Source organism: Cydia fagiglandana, chromosome 15 (assembly GCF_963556715.1).
Source record: "Cydia fagiglandana chromosome 15, ilCydFagi1.1, whole genome shotgun sequence".
Classification (NCBI taxonomy): Eukaryota; Metazoa; Arthropoda; class Insecta; order Lepidoptera; family Tortricidae; genus Cydia; species Cydia fagiglandana.
The window spans coordinates 16957175-16963383 of record NC_085946.1 but is presented as its reverse complement, the minus strand read 5'-3'; positions in this window follow the sequence as shown (position 1 = coordinate 16963383).

The window sequence follows — 6209 nt, the reverse complement described above, 5'->3', positions numbered from 1 at the left end:
GCTAGTGATAATTACGTAGCTTTGAAATTTTCCATTATGTCATCTTAACATAAATATTATTTAATTTAGGGGTGCTACATAATATCTATTTTTAAACGATTACAAAAGGAAAGGAAGCTTGTAAATGTACCTAATTAATTGTAATTAAGTGCTTTTTGCCAGCATCCGAGAAAAATGGTTAGAATTGCTTTCGGGAAATGAAGCTATTGAGAAAAATAAAGTGGTTAAAACAGCGAATAGCAGAAATCGCAACATACAAAAAAATTATTTCCTGATAAAACAATACCTACACTCTCAAACAGTAAAGGATTATCAAAGTAGGTAGCTACTTATACAATTAGCTGTCTTCCTTTATCATTCAGGGTCTTTTTATATTATAAAAAACTGAACTATATTACATTAGCCAACATTCAAACCGACAAACCTTTTTGTGTATTTATTCTGAACACCTCTCTCGTTTAACGACTGCGGCTGACTGATATCATCAATTCGATATTATTATGTTAAAGATACCTTAGAAACTCGAATTATACCTACCAACCACAATATTAAGCAACGTTTAACTAAAACGCCAATTACTTACCGAAACAATATTATTTCCGACACCATTATAATGGGTATTATAGTACAATACTCAACTGACACTACCCAGCGGCCTAGTCACGCAAAATAGTGCTTTGGCAACTGTGTTACCTACGAATCAGGAAGGAATCCGATAGCCTACTGGTAAGTGGAGCGATTCTTAAAGTTCGAGAACTGTGTGTGGTTGGTCGACTTGTATAGGTACCTATGTCGGGAATCGTGGGCGTATCATATTAGAGATATCAGTACATTTCATCCTTCGATCGTGGATGACGAGGGCTTTCAACCAAATACTATATCCACAGTCTGTTACTGGACAAGACTGATTACAAATCATAGCACACGTTACATTTCTCTTAAGCAAATCAGTGGGTTTGATCCAAGAACCGCCACAGACGTCATATTATCCCGTTCATCATAACTTCAATTGTTTTGAATGTCACTTGTTTTGAAAAACCTGTACACTCCTTTTTTGAAGAACCCCATACTGGAGACCCTCGGGAAAACCTCGGCAGGCTCTTTCTACAGCCGGAGCGTCCGCGGGAGGAAATTCCTCTTATTCCATACAGTGTGCAGCCATTTAGGCTCTAGGGTGTCAGGATAAAGACCCTGCCGACGGCGAGCGGTGCGGTGATATGGCTCCTCTACACGATCGGCCAACGCCTGCCACTCCAAGGGACGCATTTATGCGTTACAGGGAGCAGGTGATATTGCTATCTCATTCTACCGCATGACTGCGTCCCTTGGAGTGGCCGGCGTTGGCCCATCGTGTAGAGGAGCCAATAGACAGCGGTTGTTGGCATCATGTCAAACATTTTTTTTGAGCAGTTACTTCACCAACCTCGATGTTCAGTTTAGTAATGATTTCGGCACGATCATCAAAGATTGCTATGCTATATAACATCACATCCGCTGAGTTATCACTGCATTCTTATCATTCCTTTACCCAACATCTTTAATCGTCCCCGAAGCAATAGAAATACCAACCAGAGAGAAATAAGTTTATCAAGAGTTTTAACATCCATATCAAACCATACAAGGTAAAAAAAATTGGCCTTCACATGGCCCTGGTCCGATGGTCCTGGGTTCGAATCCCAGTAAGGGCATTTATTTGTATGATGATACAGATATTTGTTCCTGAGTCATGGGTGTTTTCTATGTATTTAAGTATTTGTATATTATATATATCGTTGTCTGAGCACCCACAACACAAGCCTTCTTGAGCTTACTGTGGGGCTTAGTCAATCTGTGTAAGAATGTCCTATAATAATATAATAATAATAATAACATACAAAACGTCGACATCCAGTCGACCAAAATGTATGAACCGGCCATAAAAAATTTTGTGATTTCGGAGTTGGTCCCATAGAAAAAGTTGTTCAGTATGGCCTACCTAATCACCTCGCACAATTTGGCTAACGGTCCAAAAATGACCCTGTATTTCGCGCTTCAATTGAGTGACCTAGACGGAACGTCCAGTTTGAATTTAAGGTCCTGGCTTCTGGGTAACACCGCAATGAAAATTTGTACTGACACTAGTTCTTACGAAAGCGGATAGCAATCGCTTTGTAAATCCAACCCAACCTCGAACCAATAAATACTAAATCAGTGATGGTTCCTAACCTTTTCAGTCCGGTCACCCCTATGACTCACTAGGGAGCTTGATTTTACCCCTCCTCCCAATGGTAATAAAACATAAAACGTGTACGTTTGTTGTATTGTTATATTAGGTTAGCTTATTACCTTCGTAGAATACCAGTTTTACCCCCAATTAATTACCCCAAGTAAGTTTTACCCCCAAGTATTTACCCTCAGGTTAGGAACCACTGTACTAAATAGATAATATAGAGGGGTATGTGCAAAGTCAAAGCCATCTGCCGTCTCCAGAGGGGTACCACAGGGCTCTATCTTGGGTCCACTGCTCTTTATTCTCTATACCGCAGATGTCCGTGATTCCATAAAGCATTGTAAGTTCCATCTTTACGCTGATGATATTCAAATCTACATCTCATTTAATCCAAATAACACAGGACACGCCGTTGCGAAACTAAATGAAGATTTAGAAATTATTACAGCCTGGTCAGAGTCTAACTGCTTGGTGTTAAATCCCAGTAAATCTAAAGTTATGGTATTTGGCTCTAAAAATCAAATCAAGCGGATCGAACACCATAAACCAGCAGTTATTATCTCGGGAGAAGAGGTAGAACGTGTATCGGAGGCACGCAATCTGGGATTACTAATGGATGAGTCATTACGTTTCGAGGGGCATATTGCGGAAATTACAAGAACCGCATTTTATAGACTCAAAATACTCTATCGAATTCGGAATTTCCTCAGCGTCGATCTGCGAATCAAACTTTGTAATTCATTAGTACTTTCTAAATTTGACTATGCGGACGTAGTATATGGCCCACGTTTACTAGCTCGCACTGACCGTATAGTACAGAGAGTGCAGAATGCATGTGCTCGTTATTGTTTCGGAATTCCGCCACGAGAGCATGTGACACCTTATTTAAACTCAGCAGGTATTCTCAAAATGACATTTCGTAGAGAGCTGCACCTATCATCTTTGTTGTTTGGAGTCTTTAAAATCTCAGAGCCAGAGTATCTGTTCGAAAAGTTCAAATGGCGCGCAAGTAGGTCGAGCTTGTATGGCATCAGATCGGTTTGTAACGAATTGGTATTACCACGTCACCGTACTGCTGCATTTCGAGGTAGCTTCAAATATACAGCAACGAAATGCTGGAATAATATACCTCCACCTCTCAAAAACTTAAACACAGTAAGTAGTTTTAAATTGCAGATTAAACAACGTCTTATAGCAATACAAAACACGCTACCTCCTGGTACTAGAGCCACGCCGTCATATCTAAAATAATGATATATTTATGCACCATATGTCTTATGTCTTTATTTATTTATTTATTTTTACCTTTATTAATTATATTTACACTCATAATCTATCTTATAAGATCATATAATTCCTTCCATATTATTTCCATATTATCTTTATTTTCTATTCAATTCTACTTACACCATAGGTACTAGCAATTATTCTGTCCAAATTCTAATACTTGTCTTTTACTTACACTCATAGGTACATATTTAACATAACTTTAAGCCATTTAGTTTCCGACTAACAGAAGCAAGGGATAATGTATCAAGGGTCTGCCTGAAAACCAGCGTTGTAGTTAATACGCTGCAATATTATGCTGAGGCAAGCTCCTATTTAACACTCATGAATATTTCTCCCTTAGATGTGCAACTCAATTTCTTAGTTTTTAAGTGTAAATTTAAGATTTATCTGTAAAATGTGTTACATTATTTGTTAACTCTGTCATTTCATGTGATGTTGAATAAAATTGTTCTATGTCTATGTCTATAACTGCGCCAGCATTCTACTCGAATCGTTGACACGTTTTTTTTTTTTTTTATTATGAATGGGCTTACTCATGGCCACAGACTAGCCGAGGCGTAGACGTGGCCTACGATGGAGCGAGCTCGCCCAGAAGGTGCCTGTTCACTCTTGATTTGAAGGTTGCCGGGTTATAAGAACACGGAAATATATATACGTGACACATGGCATTGGAGGTTAACACTCTTGATTAACTAACTTCTCTCTACACATACCAGCTTCATAAGGGAAGCCATAAGTTGAGCAGTTTAGCTAAAACAATTTGATAATCGCCATTACGTAAGACATTACGTCTGGTCTGGTTTGGATCTAAATCGGACGACATATAACAAGTGTGTGAGGCAGACACATTATTGATTGGATCTATCTAGAGCTGATGCTTTCGGAAATTTGCCTTAGCCCGTGATTTCGCCCGCATTGTTTGCATTTGTCTATAACCTGTGGAAACTTGACAAAAAACTAGACCCCTTTCGTCAAGCGACGTTTGATGTATCGTGTTGATCTCCCATTGATGTGGGAAAAATCATATATAAAGTACAATACGTACAATGTCAAAATTTGACATTAGCAATCAACAGTTAGGTGACAACCAAACCAAACTGAACCACCCCGAGTTCAGAGTTGAGTTTTGGTTGTACTAAATGGGTTTACCCTTGAATTGCCGACAGACATTTCATCGAATGTTATTTCGAAGACAACGTTTCAAGTTATAATAAAAAATCCTTCTTTCATAACAACAATATATTTCTTGATCACAATATTCCGTTACAGTTCAATCTCCAATCACCTTACTTCACAATCGTCCTCCCTTCACCTCTGCCCGTAACCGAATGCCCGTTAACCGCCATGCCAGTCGTCTTTTTTCTTTCTTCCAACTACCTTCTATTTACAAAGGTCAACTATCAATCACGTTACTTTTAAATTTATTAAATTATAGATTACCAATGATTATTCAACTCTTTATTTAATTAAATCTGTTTCTAATAATTAGTAATTTTAATGAATCTTACACTCGTCCATCCTGACATTGTGCATGTCCTCATGCACAGTCATACTAATCGCGTCTGTCATCTAATCTTACACTCGGCATGTCAAATCATCGGGCATTCAGTAAGAAAATTATTAATACTTCATTACCCATTTAATACAATTTCTTTGTCCGTCTATATACATTTTTTTTTTATTATTTATTGAATTCATCTAGGTATATCTTCACATTATTATTTCAAATCCAATAAATATATCCATCTAGATATATAAGTTTTTATAAGTATTTATTAATGTTACACATACTACTACATAATATAAAGTACTTACTTTTTTTTTTTTTAAACAAATCATCACTACATATAAAGTACATTACTTAACATATTAGGTTGCTTTTTTTTTCATTATTTCTCTTGTTTTTTTCTGTTTTTTTTTTATCACTCTCTCTTGTTGTCTCACAACATACCATTTTTTTAATCAAATTTTATATGTAGCACATTATTCCTCTTGTTTTTTTTTGGTTCCATATTTTCTCCATTCCATTCCATTTTTCATACCATTTTTTTTGTGCTACTTACTGAATCACTCTCATGACACAAACGTGTCTCACAACATAACATCCTCTATTTCCGTTTTTTTTTTTTTTTTCGTTACCATATATCCGTTCCTCCATGCATAGCAAATTACCAATTCAATAATTCAATAATCCAATAATCCAATAATCCAATAATCCAATATCCAATATCCAATAATCCAATAATCCAATAATCCAATAATCCAATAATCCAATAATCCAATAATCCAATAATCCAATAATCCAATAATCCAATAATCCAATAATCCAATAATCCAATAATCCAATAATCCAATAATCCAATCATCCAATAATCCAATAATCCAATAATCCAATAATCCAATAATCTAATAATCTAATAATCCAATAATCCAATAAATCAACGATCCAATAATTCAACGATCCAATAATTCAACGATCCAATAACTCAATTATCCAACAACTCAATAATCCAACAACTCAATAATCCAACAACTCAATAATCCAACAACTCAATAATCCAACAACTCAATAATCCAACAACTCAATAATCCAACAACTCAATAATCCAACAACTCAATAATCCAACAACTCAATAATCCAACAACTCAATAATCCAACAACTCAATAATCCAACAACTCAATAATCCAACAACTCAATAATCCAACAAC